This window comes from Schistocerca nitens, chromosome 9, assembly GCF_023898315.1.
Source record: "Schistocerca nitens isolate TAMUIC-IGC-003100 chromosome 9, iqSchNite1.1, whole genome shotgun sequence".
Taxonomy (NCBI): Eukaryota; Metazoa; Arthropoda; class Insecta; order Orthoptera; family Acrididae; genus Schistocerca; species Schistocerca nitens.
In genome coordinates this window covers 59,610,355-59,628,810 of record NC_064622.1, presented here as the reverse complement: position 1 = coordinate 59,628,810, position 18,456 = coordinate 59,610,355, and the positions used below count along the sequence as shown (strand labels likewise).

The 18,456-nt window shown below is 44.6% G+C and overlaps 1 pseudogene; it reads right to left on the bottom strand.

Moving 5' to 3' along the window:
- Window positions 1-1,692: 1,692 nt before the first annotated feature.
- LOC126204799 (5S ribosomal RNA) lies at window positions 1,693-1,811 on the bottom strand (annotated as a pseudogene).
- Window positions 1,812-18,456: the final 16,645 nt, after the last annotated feature.

Below are 18,456 nucleotides of genomic sequence, written 5' to 3'. Positions count from 1 at the left end.
CTGCCAGTTTTTCCATTCGTCTGTAAAGAATTTGTGTTAGTATTTTGCAGCCGTGGCTTATTAAACTGATAGTTCGGTAATTTTCACATCTGTCAACACCTGCTTTCTTTGGGATTGGAATTATTCAAAAAAATGGTTCAAATGGCTCTGAGCACTATGGGACTTAACATCTTAGGTCATCAGTCCCCTAGAACTTAGAACTACTTAAACCTAACTAACCTAAGGACATCACACACATCCATGCCCGAGGCAGGATTCGAACCTGCGACCGTAGCAGTCCCGCGGTTCCGAACTGCAGCGCCTAGAACCTCTAGACCACCGCGGCCGGCCTTGGAATTATTGTATTCTTCTTGAAGTCTGAGGGTATTTCACCTGTCTCATACATCTTGCTCACCAGATGGTAGAGTTTTGTCAAGGCTGGCTCTCCCAAGGCTGTCACATAGTCCTAATGCATTGTTGTCTATTCCCGGGGCCTTGTTTGGGCTTATAAATAGTGATAAAAGTAATTATCTTTTAAGAATCAAATGGTTCAAATGGCTCTGAGCACTATACGACTTATCTTCTGAGGTCATTAGTCGCCTAGAACTTAGAACTAATTAAACCTAACTAACCTAAGGACATCACACACAACCATGCCTGAGGCAGGATTCGAACCTGCGACCGTAGCGGTCGCTCGGCTCCAGACTGTAGCGCCTAGAACATCACGGCCACACCGGCCGGCTTTTAAGAATCGTTTAATTTCGTAATCGAAACACAACTGAGTCCTTTTGTTCTTACAGCTCAGAAAATTCCATTTTACCCCTGAGGGGTTGTAAATTCGCGGGAGGGACCAAAAAGCGAGGTCATCGGATTAGGGAAGGATGGGGAAAGAAGTCGGCCGTGCCCTTTCAAAGGAACCACCCCGGCATTTGCCTGAAGCGATTTAGGGAAATCATCCTCTGTGGAGGTAATTAGGCCAAGGTTGTAAACCACTGCGATTTAAGTACAATAAATTAAATTTCGTTATGCGCTCTCATTCTTGGTGTTACAGTTCCAACGGTAAGCGTTCTACTATTGTGTTATCTTAGTAGTGTCCACAGCGTAGACACTGTCGCCATTAATGGCGCCATTAACGTACAGTTTTGCCACAACACTCCTATTTGTACATTCGAGTAGCACATGGACGCAATGGATGGCCAATTCATTTCCGCAAGGAAAACGTTTTTCCTAGTTGATAGCGTAATCTGGTTGCAGTAAACACTACCGAGAACTGCGCGAGATAGCACTCGTTGCGGAAGATTAGCTCGAGGTTTCCGCGAACTCCCTCGCAAGCTATTGCGTTGCTCCAGAAGGACGAAGCAGGAACCTCTCGGAGCTGCACACAGTATAGCGTAAACAAAAGCTCCCTCGGAGTCGGCAATTTACGAGAAGTATTAGCTGCTCGGTCAAAAACTGAAGAAGTGGTGTCAGAGGAGGGTCGCGCAAATTATTCCCTGAAACCCCCGGCTCCGTTCGACCAGGCCTCGGAAGGCCCAACGGCACCGACCGACCGCCGTGTCATTCTCAGCCGATAGGCACCACCGAATGCGGATTGGAGAGCCATGTAGTCAGCACACCACTCCTTCGGCCGTTGTCAGATTTCGTGACCGGGACCGCTACTTCTCAGTCAAGTAGCTCCTCAACTGACAGCACAAGGGCTGAGTGCACCCCGCTTGTCAACAGTGCTCGACAGTCCCAGACGGTCACCCATCCAAGTGCTAGCCCAGCCCGACAGCGCTTAACTTCGGTGATCTGACGGGAACCGGTGTTACCACTGCGACAAGGCCGATGGCATTTCCCAGAAGAAATGTTTATAAATGAACTCAAGGGGGGGAAAAACAACTATATCAAACCAAAAGTTGGCAACTCTTGGAAATTAAAAGAAAAGGTAAGTTTCATCTAAAAAAGGAATTTCTTAATTCGACAACATGATTCGTACTCAGCCATGTACAAAAACAGCTAAAATTAAAAACGTATAGAGCAAAGAGAATTTGCTACAGTGACTCGAACGATGAACCACAGAAGACGAAATGTCTCTGGACAACAAAGTCATCAAACATACATTGAGATTAAGGTCACAGACAATCTAATCAACCGTGACTCGGGATACCAAATCAGCACTGCCTGGAATCCAGCGCTTGAGCTTGTGAAAACTCAACGCAGGACACTCCAGAATTCTACAAGAAATAGAAGTGGAGACCGAGAGAACAGCCGTGAGACAAGGTGTCGGACATTAAAGATCAGATTTGACACAACCCAGATCAGAAGACGGCCAGGCCGGGCGCGGACCGCAGACGGAACACACGACGCGGCGCGGACCGATTATGGAGCACCCAACATCTCAGGTCAGGTCTGACACACCTCAGATGACGACCACAACCGTTGAGGACGTCCGAAACGGGCGCGGACGGCAGTCGGAACATCCGCGACTGGAGGGGTCCATTGAAGCAGTCTGGCGGGCGCGGACCACAGACGGAACACTCGACTCGGCGTGGACCGATTAGGGAACGCCCAGCTCCTTCCAGGCATAAATACTGGACTCGATCGAACCAAGGACCTGAAGATGACAGCGAGGCACGCTGTTGAAATATCGTGCGAGAACGACGCGAACATCCTGCTGGATTCCCGAATATCCAAGATGTCATACAACAAAATAGCTTGTTGGGCTTCCATTGTCTTCTATTACAGCGTTTAATCAGTAGCGCAGGCAGTGTTACTAAAATGGGAAAGCAGAGGTTGTTTCCATTTCTCCATACACATGCCGAACATTTGTCGCTGGATTATTGGATGAGTTTATCTAAATCGTAACAGGCGTCGGCGTCGTAGTTCATTCCAAATGTTGTGTCTAGGAATCCTACCTACTCGGTTCGCTAGACAAACAATCAAACAACTCGTTTTAATGAGTTTGATTACAATTAATCAAATGCAATACTTAACTTTGGCAATTACAGAGCTGTGTCGCAAGTAAAGGGCGGCATACGAAATAATCATTCTTTGCAGTGACTGCTGATCTCTTAACTGACAATAGTCTGTTCTGAACTGCTACCGAAGTGGTATCCTTGACGCTGCTGTTCAGGTAGCCCTGGAATGCCCTTGGATTGCCAAGCCGTAGTACGTCGTAAGCTCCTTGATCACTTTATCAGTTTTAGTCATGGGCAAGCACATAGAATAATTTTTCGCGGCTACAAAATCGAAATTCCCGAAAAAAAAAAACTGGTGCGTGAAAAAGGTCGATTCCAGTCAGGTGCATTTTTTTGTTCAACCGCGAATAACAAACAATTCCGTTCCATATTCGGAAAAAGCGTTTCAGGGGTGGATTCTAAACACTTTTATGGATCCAAAAACGCAATTTAAAAAAATCGATTTTTTTTAACCAAAAGGTAGTAAACCTCCCCTTAACGATAAAGAGCAGCGGCGTTTGCGTAGAGTTGTCAGTACTAACAGACAAGCAACACTGCGTGAAATAACCGCAAACAGCAATGTGTATCTCACCATGATAGTAGCGATCTCATCGCCTGTGTGAGATGCTGTCCTGTTTGGGACTGCTGCGTTAAGTCGCGAGAACGCGCGTGGACGGGGGAGCTGGTGGCGTCACAGTGGACTTCCACGTGCCGCTGCACTGCGAAGGGTGAAATGAAGAATCTGGCATGTCGGAGACGAACGTGCCTGATGAGATGAGACAACGTTTTAACGTCACAAGCACAACTCCGGAGCCGCCATATTGAATGAAGTTAAACTTTGTATTTGGTTTTACTTTCTTCATTTTAGAGTGGAATATAAGTTGTTTCGAAAGATCAGCGAATTGAGGATCTCACAAAAACGGAAATTTTTAGATACGATTCATTATTTTAAAATGACAGGAAACTACATTTTGATAGCTAAAGGCTTCACACGATTGATGTTTATAGCCTTGTAACTTGTATGCTATGAAAGTATGTCACTTCAGTGCTATGGCACAATGATGACCTGTCAAAAGTGCGTCGTTTTGGTACAATTTGTCATAGTTAAATATCGAATAATGACATTTGTAGATATAGTCTTGACACAATGTATGGCACACATGGAGGCCCGGCTGCTATGTTGAACCGTATCACCGTTGATGGTGTCATGAGCTGTGAACAGTTTTGCATCCACCCCCTTCGATTTTTTTTTCACCATTTGTTTGCTACAAGATGCTTGGTCTTTCTTAATAACTTAATAGAAGTATTGTCTGTAACAGTCAATGTTATTTAATATAAATAATGGCTTTGCTGCATTTATTATTGCATAGGCCAACGACTGGAATGCTTCCCCAGAAGACAGAAATCTAAACGTGATTTCTGAAAAAGTAAACATAAGTTACCCACTGTAAGTTTTTGCTATTACGAAACTTTTTGTAAAATACGAGGCTTGCTCAGTGAATAATGAAAAACATTTTTTCTGGGCCACTTTCAGTTGACAAAATGCGAACGGTGTTGTGGGACATCGTGGAATATTCGCGCTTCAGCCTCAATAGTTCCAGGAAGTTCCGATAGGTGGTGGAGCTACATGTATCCTTCAAAATTCGGCCGGCCGGGGTGGACGAGCGGTTCTAGGCGCTACAGTCTGGAACCGCGCGACCGCTACGGTGGCAGGTTCGAATCCTGCCTCGGGCATGGGTGTGTGTGATGTCCTTAGGTTAGTTAGGTTTAAGTAGTTCTAAGTTCTAGGGAAGAATGGAAGAATCCTGGAGATACTAGAAGGTATCAGATAGATTATATAATGGTAAGACAGAGATTTAGGAACCAGGTTTTAAATTGTAAGACATTTCCAGGGGCAGATGTGGACTCTGACCACAATCTATTGGTTATGAACTGTAGATTAAAACTGAAGAATCTGCAAAAAGGTGGGAATTTAAGGAGACGGGACCTGGAAAAACTGAAAGAACCAGAGGTTGTACAGAGTTTCAGGCAGATCATAAGGGAACAATTGACAGGAATGGGGGAAAGAAGTACAGTAGAAGAAGAATGGGTAGCTCTGAGGGATGAAGTAGTGAAAGCAGCAGACGATCAAGTAGGTAAAAAGACGAGGGCTAGTAGAAATCCTTGGGTAACAGGAGAGATATTGAATTTAATTGGTGAAAGGAGAAAATATAAAAATGCAGTAAATGAAGCAGGCAAAAAGGAATACAAACGTCTCAAAAATGAGATCGACAGGAAGTGCAAAATGGCTACGCAGGGACGGCTAGAGGACAGATTTAAGGATGTAGAGGCTTGTCTCACCAGGGGTAAGATAGATACTGCCTACAGGAAAATTAAAGAGACTTTTGGAGAAAAGAGAACCACTTGTATGAATATCAAGAGCTCAGATGGCAACCCAGTTCTAAGCAAAGAAGGGAAAGCAGAAAGGTGGAAGGAGTATATAGAGGGTCTATACAAGGGCGATGTACTTGAGGACAATATGATGGAAATGGAAGAGGATGTAGATGAAGATGAAATGGGAGATACGATACTGCGTGAAGAGTTTGACAGAGCACTGAGAGACCTGAGTCGAAACAAGGCCCCGGGAGTAGACAACATTCCATTACAACTACTGACAGCCTTGGGAGAGCCAGTCCTGACAAAACTCTACCATCTGGTGAGCAAGATAATAATTCCAATCCCAAAGAAAGCAGGTGTTGACAGATGTGAAAATTACCGAACTATCAGTTTAATAAGTCACAGCTGCAAAATACTAACACGAATTCTTTACAGACGAATGGAAAAACTAATAGAAGCCGACCTCGGAGAAGATCAGTTTGGATTCCGTAGAAATATAGGAACACGTGAGGTAATATTGACCCTACGACTTATCTTAGAAGCTAGATTAAGGAAAGGCAAACCTACGTTTCTAGCATTTGTAGACTTAGAGAAAGCTTTTGATAATGTTGACTGGAATACTCTCTTTCAAATTCTGAAAGTGGCAGGGGTAAAATACAGGGAGCAAAAGGCTATTTACAACTTGTACAGAAACCAGATGGCAGTTATAAGGGTCGAGGGACATGAAAGGGAAGCAGTGGTTGGGAAGGGAGTGAGACAGGGTTGTAGCCTCTCCCCGATGTTATTCAATCTGTATATTGAGCAAGCAGTAAAGGAAACAAAAGAAAAATTTTGAGTAGGTATTAAAAACCATGGAGAAGAAATAAAAACTTTGAGGTTCGCCGATGACATTGTAATTCTATCAGAGACAGCAAAGGACTTCGAAGAGCTGTTGAACGGAATGGACAATGTCTTGAAAGGAGGATATAAGATGAACATCAACAAAAGCAAAACGAGGATAATAGAATGTAGTCGAATTAAGTCGGGTGATGCTGAGGGAATTAGATTAGGAAATGAGGCACTTAAAGTAGTAAAGGAGTTTTGCTATTTGGGGAGCAAAAGAACTGATGATGGTTGAAGTAGAGAAGATATAAAATGTAGACTGGCAATGGCAAGGAAAGCGTTTCTGAAGAAGAGACATTTGTTAACATCGAGTATAGATTTAAGTGACAGGAAGTGTTTCTGAAAGTATTTCTATGGAGTGTAGCCTTGTATGGAAGTGAAACATGAACGATAAATAGTTTGGACAAGAAGAGAATAGAAGCTTTCGAAATGTGGTGCTACAGAAGAATGCTGAAGATAAGGTGGGTAGATCACGTAACTAATGAGGAGGTACTGAATAGGATTGGGGAGAAGAGAAGTTTGTGGCACAACTTGACTAGAAGAAGGGATCGGTTGGCAGGACATGTTTTGAGGCATCAAGGGATCACAAATTTAGCATTGGAGGGCAGCGTGGAGGGTAAAAATCGTAGAGGGAGACCAAGAGATGAATATACTAAGCAGATTCAGAAGGATGTGGGTTGCAGTAAGTACTGGGAGATGAAGAAGCTTGCGCAGGATAGGGTAGCATGGAGATCTGCATCAAACCAGTCTCAGGACTGAAGACCACAACAACAACAACAAGTTCTAGGGGACTGATGACCTCAGAAGTTAAGTCCCATAGTGCTCAGAGCCATTTGAACCATTTTTTTTTTTTTTTCAAAACGGCGTTTGTGACGGAGGTGCGTCCCAATCAAAGAGCTGTCATTGAATTTATTTTGGCAGAAAACAAGAGCATCGCAGATATTCACGGGCGCTTGCAGAATGTCCACGGATATCTGGCAATGAACAAAGGCACGGTCAGTCGAACCGAGACTCGAACTCGGGACCTTTGCCTTTCGCGGGCAAGTGTTCTACAGTCAATGTTCGCAGGAGAGCTTCTGTAATGGAATGTAGGAGACGAGATACTGGGAGAAGTAAAGCTGTGAGGACGGGGCGTCAGTCGTGCTTGGGCAGCTCAGACGGTAAAGCACTTTGCCCGTGAAAGGCAAAGGTCGCGAGTTCGAGTCTCGGTCCGGCATACAGTTTTTATCTGCCAGGAAGTTTCATATCAGCGCACACTCCGTTGCAGAGTGAAAAATCTCATTCTGTCACGGTCAGCCGTTCGGCTGATCGTCTGTCACTATTACAAGAAGGTCTCACAAATCTGTCCCGTCTCCCGCGCGCCGGCCGGCCGCGCGCAGCTGTGACTTCCGCAACGCTGGAACGTGCGGACACTCTCATTTGCTCAACTGGACGTCTCTTTTGGTAGTGTTGACACTCACCCAGCTGTTGAGGTACTCAAAGGTGCGTCCCCGCTGGGTTTCTCACCGCATAACAGAAGACCATAAAGAGCATCGAAGAGCCATTTGTGCGGAATTGCCTCCACGTTACGAGACTGAACGTGACAATTTTCTGTCGAAATCGGCACAGGCGATAAAACAAAACGTCAGGCCATGGAGTGGCGCCACACCTCCGTAGAAAAAGTTCAAAGCTGCGCCGTGAGACAGTAAAGTCGTGGCGAACGTCTTATAGGTCTCTGAAGGGGTTATTCTACACTATTGGCCACTAAAATTGCTACACCACGAAGATGACGTGCTACAGACGCGAAATTTAACCGATAGGAAGAACATGCTGTGATACGCAAATGATTAGCTTTTCAGAGCACTCACACAAAGTTGGCGCCGGAGGCGACACCTACAACGTGCTGACATGAGGAAAGTTTCCAACCGATTTCTCATACACAAACAGCAGTTGACCGGCGTTGCCTGCTGAAACGTTGTTGTGATGCTTCGTGTAAGGAGGAGAAATGCGTACCACCACGTTTCCGACTTTGATAAAGGTCGGATTGTAGCCTATCGCGATTGCGGTTTATCGTATCGCGGCATGGCTGCTCGCGCTCGTCGACATCCAATGACTGTTAGCAGAATATGGAATCGGTGGGTTCAGGAGGGTAATACGGAACGCCGTGCTGGATCCCAACGGCCTCGTATCACTAGCAGTCGAGATGACAGGCATCTTATCAGCATGGCTGTAACGGATCGTGTAGCCACGTCTCGATCCCTGAGTCAACAGATGGGGACGTTTGCAAGACAACAACCATCTGCACGAACATTTCGACGACGTTTGCAGCAGCATGGACTATCAGCTCGGAGACCATGGCTGCGGTTACCCTTGACGCTGCATCACAGACAGGAGAGCCTGCGATGGTGTACTCAACGACAAACCTGGGTGCATTTTTTTCGGATGAATCCAGGTTCTGTTTACAGCATCATGATGGTCGCATCCGTGTTTGGCGACATCGCGGTGAACGCACATTAGAAGCGTGTATTCGTCATCGCCATACTGGCGTATCACCCATCGTGATGGTATGGGGTGCCATTGGTTACACGTCTCGGTCACCTCTTGTTCGCACTGACGGCACTTTGAACGGTGGACGTTACATTTCAGATGTGTTACGACCTGTGGCTCTACCCTCCACTCGATCCCTACGAAACCCTACATTTCAGCAGGATAATGCACGACCGCATGTTGCAGGTCCTGCACGGGCCTTTCTAGATACAGAAAATGTTCGACTGCTGCCCTGGCCAGCACATTTTCCATGTCTCTCACCAATTGAAAACGTCTGGTCAATGGTGGCCGAGCAACTGGCTCGTCACAATACGCCAGTCACTATTGATGAACTGTGGTATCGTGTTGAAGCTGCATGGGCAGCTGTACCTGTACGCGCCATCCAAGCTCTGTTTGACTCAATGCCCAGGCGTATCAAGACCGTTATTACGGCCAGAGGTGGTTGTTCTGGGTACTTATTTCTCAGGATCTATGCACCCAAATTGCGTGGAAATGTAATCACATGTCAGTTCTAGTATAATATATTTGTCCAATGAATACCCGTTTATCATCTGCATTTCTTCTTGGTGTAGCAATTTTAATGTCCAGTAGTGTATTTTCGTTTGCTACGCCGAATCCAAATTTCGCTTCAGGCGATAGCCCCCCATTCCGAAGAAGTAAGTACAATGTTCCATACCAATTACTTTTTTTTACCACGCAGTATAGCGGAACCGTATTGGCTGGCGTCCCAGAGGTCGAGAAGCACACTGCACCAAATTTAGACTCTCCTACCATCTGCGCGGAGGCTTGCCGAGAGCACTGTGCCAATTACTTCTGCTCTCGGTAGACCGTTCTAGAACTTTCCCATTTATCTGCTTTATTCCTGGCTGCAGCTGCTGGAATAGACACTGGCGTGCATGAAAGGGCCGTAGTTGGCAGACGTGTGACAATGCGGTGAGTTCAGAGCAAGCGGTCGCTTGGTCTGATTCCCACTGGTCGGACATGCTTTTTCTATCAGTCAGCCAAGCTTAAATAGAACTGCCTCATCAGATGCGTGTACATAAATTTGCTGCATTTCGGCTTACGTAATGCTAGGACAGATGTGGACTCCCACCTGAATTTAGATTTCCATAGCTCCCAGAAACTCGTCAATCAAATGGATCAGGATGGTTATTTGAGCGAGGTCATCGGTTACACCTTTCACCATACATTTCACCAGATGAGTTAGTGCTCCACTGAATATAATCAATTATTTTTATTTTTCCAAAAGAAAACGATAACTACTTATCCTGACAAAAATTTTCATGTGTCACCAATACGTAATACCTTCATACCTAATGAAGCTAATGTCAGAAAGACTATGCAGTTTCGAATAAATTTCATAAAAAATAAATAATCTAGGGAATTCAGAAATTTTAGGTTACAAAATGAAGAAAAAGTAATGGAATTAAGGTCAACTTCCTGGGTTTCGCTATACCATCTGTCAGAGGCCCTAACATAAATTAAGCATTTAAAAGCAATGAAGAAACAGATCTGGTCCAAAATCCCCGGTTCTTTTTTAAAAAAATCTCCTAAAATACGCAGAAATATCATACAAAAATAGATTAAAAAGATTAACAGTAGAAGAAATCATTGGTAGAATGAGAAGATTGTATAATTTATCAAAAAAAATTCTAGTAAGGAGCCGTCAATTTACCAAGTCTTGAACGTAGTGCAAATCTGAGATACTACAGCAGAGTACTACGACAGGAATTTTCACAAGACTGCGAATGCTAAAAACTCAATTATAAATTGAAAATCAGACAGATGTTGCAATAATGTATTAGATGTGATGCAGATAAAATATGGATGGAAATGAGAGTGGGGAGCTTTACATTCGCCAATACCTCATCTCCTACCTTCCAAACTTCACAGAAGTTCCCCTGCAAAACTCGAAGGACTAGCATCCTGGAAGAAAGGATATTGCCACAGCCTGGGGGATGTTTTCCGGAATTTTCCAGGTACTTCTGGAAAAATAGCTATGAGCAGGAGTCTTTAAGTCCCGCTTGAGTAGCGTAGTCGGTAGAGCACTTGCACGCGAAAGACAAAGGTTCCGAGTTCGACTCTCAGTCCGGTACAAAGTTTTCATCTGCCAGTAAGTTTCATGTCAGCACTCGTTCAGCTGCAGAGTGAAAATTTCATTCCAGCTACATAAAAATCAGTCTGTGATACTAAAAAATAAATGAACCCGCTGACAATGGTGAAACTTCACCGAAACATGTTTGAGTGTTAAGGAAAGAAGAATTTGTTTTTGCTCAAGGCGCAAACAAATTTCCATAAGTAGTCTATATACTCATATGCCACTTTACAATCCTCTATGATGCGCATAATTTTGACCCCAATTGTTTGGGAGATCCTGTATCTGTATTGTCAGATTTCGAGTGACAACGCCGGATTTTTCTGAGAAGAAAGCCTGGAAAGAGGTTCTGTCAGCGTCGTGAGAGCAAATGCCAAGCTGAGGGATAAACAAACAGTTAAGCTGAGATGTAAGATCCTGAAGTCGCGTCACGTCGACAGGCTGATGACAGACTGCGGCTTCACTAAATTTGTTTATCTTAGGATCCCAGTATCAAAAATGGTTCAAATGGCTCTGAGCACCATGGGACTCAACTGCTGAGGTCGTAAGTCCCCTAGAACTTAGAACTACTTAAACCTAACTAACCTAAGGACATCACACACATCCATGCCCGAGGCAGGATTCGAACCTGCGACCGTAGCGGTCGCGCGGTTCCGGACTGTAGCGCCTAGAACCGCTCGGCCACTCCGGCCGGCGATCGCAGTATCAAAGACGGGCAGGTGCTGATAGGTGTCAGTATAGCCGGACCTTGACTTTAATAAGCCGTGGCTGCAAAATACTAATACGAATTATCTACACATTGATGGAACTCCTGGAAGAAACCGACCATGGGCAATACAGGTATACAGTAGTTCGGTTGTGGTGAAACGTAGGAACATGTGGACCAATACTCAGCCTACGACTTATCTTAGAACATGGACTGATAAAAGCCAAACGCACGTTTACAGCATTTTTAGATTTAGAAAATTCTTTCGATAATGCTGACTGGAACGTTCCTTTTGGAATTCTGAAGTTGTCAAGGGTGGAACAGAAAGAGCGAAAGGCTTTCTACAAATTGTACCGAAATCGGACTGCAGTTATGAGAGTCAAAAGAGATGAAACGGACGAAATAATTGACAAGAAAGTGAGGAAAGGTTTTGGGTCATCTGTCATGTTTCTCAATTGCATATGTAGCTATCAGCGAAGAATTTAAAGAGAAAGTTGGAAAAGAAATCAAGCTCCCGGAAAAACAAGTAAAAACATTATAATTCTAGCACAGGCGGTAAGGAACTTGGAAGATCAGCTAGCACAATGGACAGTGCCTTCAAAAGAAGTTGTAAGAATAACATTAGTAAAAAATAAAGCAAGGGTAATGTAGTGTAGTCGAATTAATTCTCGTGATTGAAGGGGTATTACATTAGGAAATAAGAAATATTAAGACAAGACTTTTGCTATTTGGCAGGAAAACAGAGGGGTTGGACAAAAATATGGAAACAGCGCGAGAAATGTATGCTTGAACATAAATGCAGATACTAGCCGAGCCTGCAGGTCGCGCTATTGTATTTCACCACGAAAAGCACCTGCATAATGGCCGTAGTACGTGACAAGCGTCAGTCGTGGTCAGAACATTGTGCTGTGTGGTTTGTGAGTGCGTTATGTCGGAGCAAACTGTCAAACGTGGGCAAATTGTTGGTGCTCGTATGGTCTACGCTACGGTAACCAAAAGAGCCGAAGTGTTTGGTGTTTCACGAGGCGCGTATCGGAGATTGATATCGCTTACAGGGAAATCGGAAAAAAACGTCATCTGCTAAGTCACAAAGCGGACGAAAGCGTGGGTTGAGTGACCGTTACAAACGGTCACTGCAGAGCATTCAGACGAAAAATAAGATGGCGGCAATTGCTAAAGTGGCTTCAGGACTGAATGCCACACTAGCGAACCCTGTCAGTAATAAAATAACACCAATTCCACAAGCAGGGAATTGCACGGCGAGCTGGAATTTCAGAATCATTCATCAGTAATGAAAATGCCCATAACACGTAAACGTGGTGCTGAAGCCATAAAACCTGGTCTATGGAGCAACAGAAGGAAGTCGTTTGGTCGGACGAATCTCGTTGCATACTGTTTTTAAAATTAGAAGGAAGGTCAGCGTTGGCCGTAATTTTGATTATTTATTAACAGCAAAATCAATTTTCGATCACATAATGATCATCTTCAGTGCTTTAGCGTACAATATTGTGATCGTTTCATAGCTTTTGTTACTGCTAATAACTAGATACCAGTGACTACGAGCTTTAATTTGTACGCTAAAGCACTGAAGACGATCATTATGTGATCGAAAATCGGTTTTGCTGTTAATAAATAATCAAAATTACGGCCAACGCTGACCTTCCTTCAACTTTTACTTATCATTTGGTCGTTGTGCTCACAGCACTCTATGGAGTCGCCAGTCAGTACTGTCTTTAACTTCGGCCGAGTTTACGCCCCGTGACTGACACACGGCAGGGATTCGGCGAACATTTGCGTAGCCATATCGTGTTATTCCATGGGCCCCGTGGTTACTCCGTAAAGTCGCATTACTATCAAGGATTATGTGACCATTTTGTCTGATCAGGTGCATCCCATGGTCCACTGTTTGTGCCCCAGTGGTGACGCTGTGTTTCAAGCTGACAGGACCCCCGTCCACACAGCTCGCATCGCCCAGGACTGGTTTTGTGAGTGCGAAGATGAATTGTCGCCTTTCCCCTGGCTACCACAGTCACCAGATCTCAATCTTATTGAGCCATTGTGGTCTGCTGTAGAGAGAAGGGCGCATGATCGCTATCCGTGTCCACCGTCGTTCAGTGAAGTTGTCACTATTTTGCGCCGCGCGGAATGGCCCCGCGCTTAGAGGCGCCATGTCATGAATCGGGCGGTCAATCCCGCCGGACATTCCAGTCCTCCCTCTGGCATGGGTGTGTGTGTTCTACATCTACACATCTACATACATACTCCGCAATCCACCATACGGTGCGTGGCGGAGGGTACCTCGTACCACAACTAGCATCTTCTCTCCCTGTTCCGCTTCCAAACAGAACGAGGGAAAAATGGCTGTTGTCTTTAGCGTAAGTTAGTTTAAGTACTGTGTAAGTCTAGGGACCGATGACCTCAGCAGTTTTGTGCCGGCCGGTGTGGCCGTGCGGTTCTAGGCGCTACAGTCTGGAACCGAGCAACCGCTACGGTCGCAGGTTCGAATCCTGCCTCGGGCATGGATGTGTGTGATGTCGTTAGGTTAGTTAGGTTTAATTAGTTCTAAGTTGTAGGCGACTGATGACCTCAGAAGTTAAGTCGCATAGTGCTCAGAGCCATTTGAACCATTTTGAACCTCAGCAGTTTGGTCCCATAGGACTTCACACACATCTGAACATCACTATTTTGCAGGAAGAGTGGTATAAGATCCCCTTGGAAATCGTGCATGACTTGCATTTATCTATCCTAAAGACCAGTGGAAACTGTTTTGAATGCCTACGATTTTTCTACAGCGTATTAGGGATGGTAATGTATTTTTGTTTCCGTATTTCTGTCACCTCCTTGTAACTAACGTTGTCAGAAGTAGAGAGGTTAAAAAAAGACATTAGCAATATCTAGAAAAAATTTTCAGAGAGAGTGAAATTTTTTAGCATCGAATATAAATTTGAGTGGTAGGAAATCTTCTCTGAACGTCTGTCTGGAGGCGTAGACAGATATAGAAGAAACCGTGGACGCTAACAGCATAAACTGGAGCGTAACAGAAGCCTTTGAGATAACATGGTTCAGAATGATGCTGAATACTATATTGGTAGTTCGGACAGCTAATGAAGTAGTACCGAATCGAACTCAATCGAATCGCAGAGGAAAGACGTTTACGACTCAACTCGGCTAAAGTTAATTTGGTAAATGAGGCAAGTTTAGGGGTGAAAACTGCGGAAAGCGGCAAAGGTTGAGCAAAACAACCTGGTTAGCTGGTTCAAATGAGTGCAGAATGCAGATGCTGTTCACATCCGACCGAGCGAGGTGGCGCAGTGGTTAGCACACTGGACTCGCATTCGGGAGGACGACGGTTCAAACCCGCGTCCAGCCATCCAGATTTAGGTTTCCCGTAATTTCCCTAAACCGCTTCAGGCAAATGCCAGGATGGTTCCTTTGGAAGGGCACGGAAAATTTCCATCCCTGTCTTTGAAACACTACGAGCTCGTGCTCTGTCTCTAATGACATCGATGTCGACGGGGCTTGAAACCCAATCTTCTTTCCTTCCTTCCTGTGCAGACATGAACAGACTCGAACAGGATGGAACTGCAACCACCCTACCTTCAGACTGATGAACGTAACGACAAGAAAATATACGTTTTGGTGAGGTGCTCAGCCCAGTTCCTGGTAATGTCCTAATGCGTAACGGGCCGTGTTATATTCTAACACGGTTGCAACTGGAGCTGCTTTTTGCTACTACTTATTTGTTTACGTACAGAAGGTTTAGTTGTAAACATAAACAGATTTCTGAGAACTTTCAAACAGATGTTAAGGTTCAGCTTATCTTAGCAGACCTTTGGGGGTGTTCAATAATTACGTGAGATGTTTTCTTTAACGTTTGAACCCCCTCTCCCCTCTTGATGAGATGTGGTGGGAACCCCCCCCCCCCCCCCCAGACGTCCCGCCCGCACCCCCCATCCCTCACGTGAGGTTTACCCCGTAGCTCGGTAAAAATAAGTAAAAATTAAACTTTATGTTTTAAACATTGATTAAAACGCTTTAATAATACCATGTTTTATTTATAAAGTGTATTAAACAGTATTTATAACACACGATTAAAACACTATTTTAAACATCCCAAACCTGAGTAGTATTTGGGCGGACAGAGGGACAAAAAGGTTCCACGGGAACTGTATTAACCGCTTTGATGGATACCTAAAGAGCCGACCTTTTATTAACACGTTATATTAGATTATATACATCAAATGTCATTGAACCTTTACGGTACTTAATTTGCAGATGAAAGACAAAACTGTTCCTTTCTTTGAACCGTGTGATACCGTAGCTTTCCAGTCTCTGGATCATATGATCACTAGGAGAATTCTGGCCTGTGAACTTCAGCCTAGCTTCGTTCCACAACTTATATTAACTTCATCTCGCACGTGTGTTTCGACTTGTCGGCATGCCACTTAACATAAGCATCGTAAAAGTTTCGACACAAATTTATATTGACCACAATGACATCGGCTTTTCATACGTTGCAGAATAGCTCGTGTGACTCACTGACTGACATGGAGTGTCAGAGAACTCTACGAATGAAATCTAACACTTGTGCGGCACGTGTTTCAAATCGAGGAGTCCCCGTTAAGCACACGTGTCAAGCGTTCGGTTCAGTTCAGTGAGGCCATAAAAATTGGCGGGCACTCTAATATTGTCTATGTTTGGGACTAATTTTATAAAACAAAATGTTACGCGTTACAACAATGTATAATCTCTGAATTAAGAAGTTGACGTGAGATTTTCATTGCCCCACGTCCCTTCAAATGAGATTTGGTGAGATTTTGCCGGACCCCTGCTTCCAATTTGAGCTCACAAACACAAAAAGAAGCACGAAAATCGCATTAAACGAGAAGTGTACAGGAAGCACCCGACATTTTGGCAGATTGGTTTACAAGTCGACGGGACGTTATAGAGCATTTGCTGACGGAAGAGGCGGCTTCCCGCTTCCTTTGCCCTATTCGAGTGACCGTTGGGGAAGCATTGTGAAGATTTCGCCCCTCTTTCTGCAACAGCTGTTTGCCCTGACTGGTGTTCGCAACCTAACCGCGCATTGGGACAGGACGAGAAGCTACGTTCTGCAAAAAACTCCGTACAATGCCTCGCTTCCCCTCTCACCCTAACGTCCCTTTGTACTACCTGTGATCCTTCGTAACGTATTTCTGGCCATTAAGAATGTTACACCAGCAGGATAGTAAAGGACGTATCAGAACGTAACAAGAATGTGTTACCGCTTCTGTAGTCTCACTTTCGGTCGAATGTTTGAGCGGGGCGAAGACTCCCTATACGTTACACAATGGATTTTTTTCGAATTTTCAGAGCCAAACGAAGAGTCGTAAATGTACAAATGGGACATCAAATTGACCACTGTGCAGTTGGTTTTTAAATTAATTATTTGAAAGTACTCAAGATAATTAAGAATAGCTTAATTAATGATTTGAGAGAAAATTGAAATATTTCACGAACAGCTGCTGCTAGCTATCGAAATGAAGTGTCGAAAAGTAGCCGGCCGCGGTGGTCTAGCGGTTCTAGGCGCTCAGTCCGGAACCGCGCGACTGCTACGGTCGCAGATTCGAATCCTGCCTCGGGCATGGATGTGTGTGACGTCCTTAGGTTAGTTAGGTTTAAGTGGTTCTAAGTTCTAGGGGACTGATGACCACAGATGTTAAGAGTCATTTTGTCGAAAAGTTCATCTTTTCAAAGCCCAGTTATTTTCCGCAAGCGGCCGCTGTGGTCGAGCGGTTCTAGGCGCTTCAGTCCGGATCCGCGCTGCTTCTACGGTCGAAGGTTCGAATCCTGTCTCGGGCATGGATAAGTGTGATGTCTTTAGGTTACTTAGGTTTAACTAGTTCTAAGTCTAGGGGACTGATGACCTCAGATGGTAAGTCCCATACTGCTTGAAGCCATTTATTTGTTTATTTGAAGTTCACTGTCGCTATTTTGAGTTTATATATCGTCGTTTGGACGTAGTGAGTGGCGCTAGGACGCTAAAAAATGGTGTGCCAACTGCAGAAATGGGAACAATTCCGACATATTCTTCTGTTTGAGTTCAGTAGAATGGTGACCGCAGCGGAGGCGGCCAGAAACACTCGCGCCGTGTATTTGGTAATGCTACTCGACAGATCACGGCAAGAAAATGGTTTTCTCTCTTTAAGGAGCATAATATTGACATTAGCGCTTCTCCGTGTTCAGGAAGATCTTCGGGGTTTGACGAAGATCGTTTAAACGATTAATCCGTGTCAGAGTGCTCAAGAAGTTGAAAATGTGATGAACTTCGATCATTCCACCATCGTGTGTCATTTTCATGCAATGGGGAAGGTTCAAAAATCGAGTGTATGGGTACTGCATGCTCTAAGCCAAAAATGACAAAAATCAGTGGTGGCCATATGTGCATCTTTGCTTCCTCGTCATCAATTGTCTTGTGAACAACACAGACAATTCCTATCCCGTGTCGTTACAGATGACGATAAATGGTGTGTTTACGCTAACATCAGGAAAAGAAAGGAATGGTTGAGCCTTCCGTACAAAGACATGCGCGCATCCACAAAAGATAATACACTACTGGCCATTAAAATTGCTACACCAAGAAGAAATGCAGATGATAAACGGGTATTCATTGGACGAATATATTATACTAGAACTGATATGTGATTACATTTTCACGCAGTTTGGGTCCATAGATCCTGAGAAATCAGTACCCAGAACAACCACCTCTGGCCGTAATAACGGTCTTGATACGCCTGGGCATTGAGTCAAACAGAGCTTGGATGGCGTGTACAGGTACAGCTTCCCATGCAGCTTCAACACGATACCACAGTTCATCAAGAGTAGTGACTGGAGTATTGTGACGAGCCAGTTGCTCGGCCACCATTGACCAGACGTTTTTAATTGGTGAGAGATCTGGAGAATTTGCTGGCCAG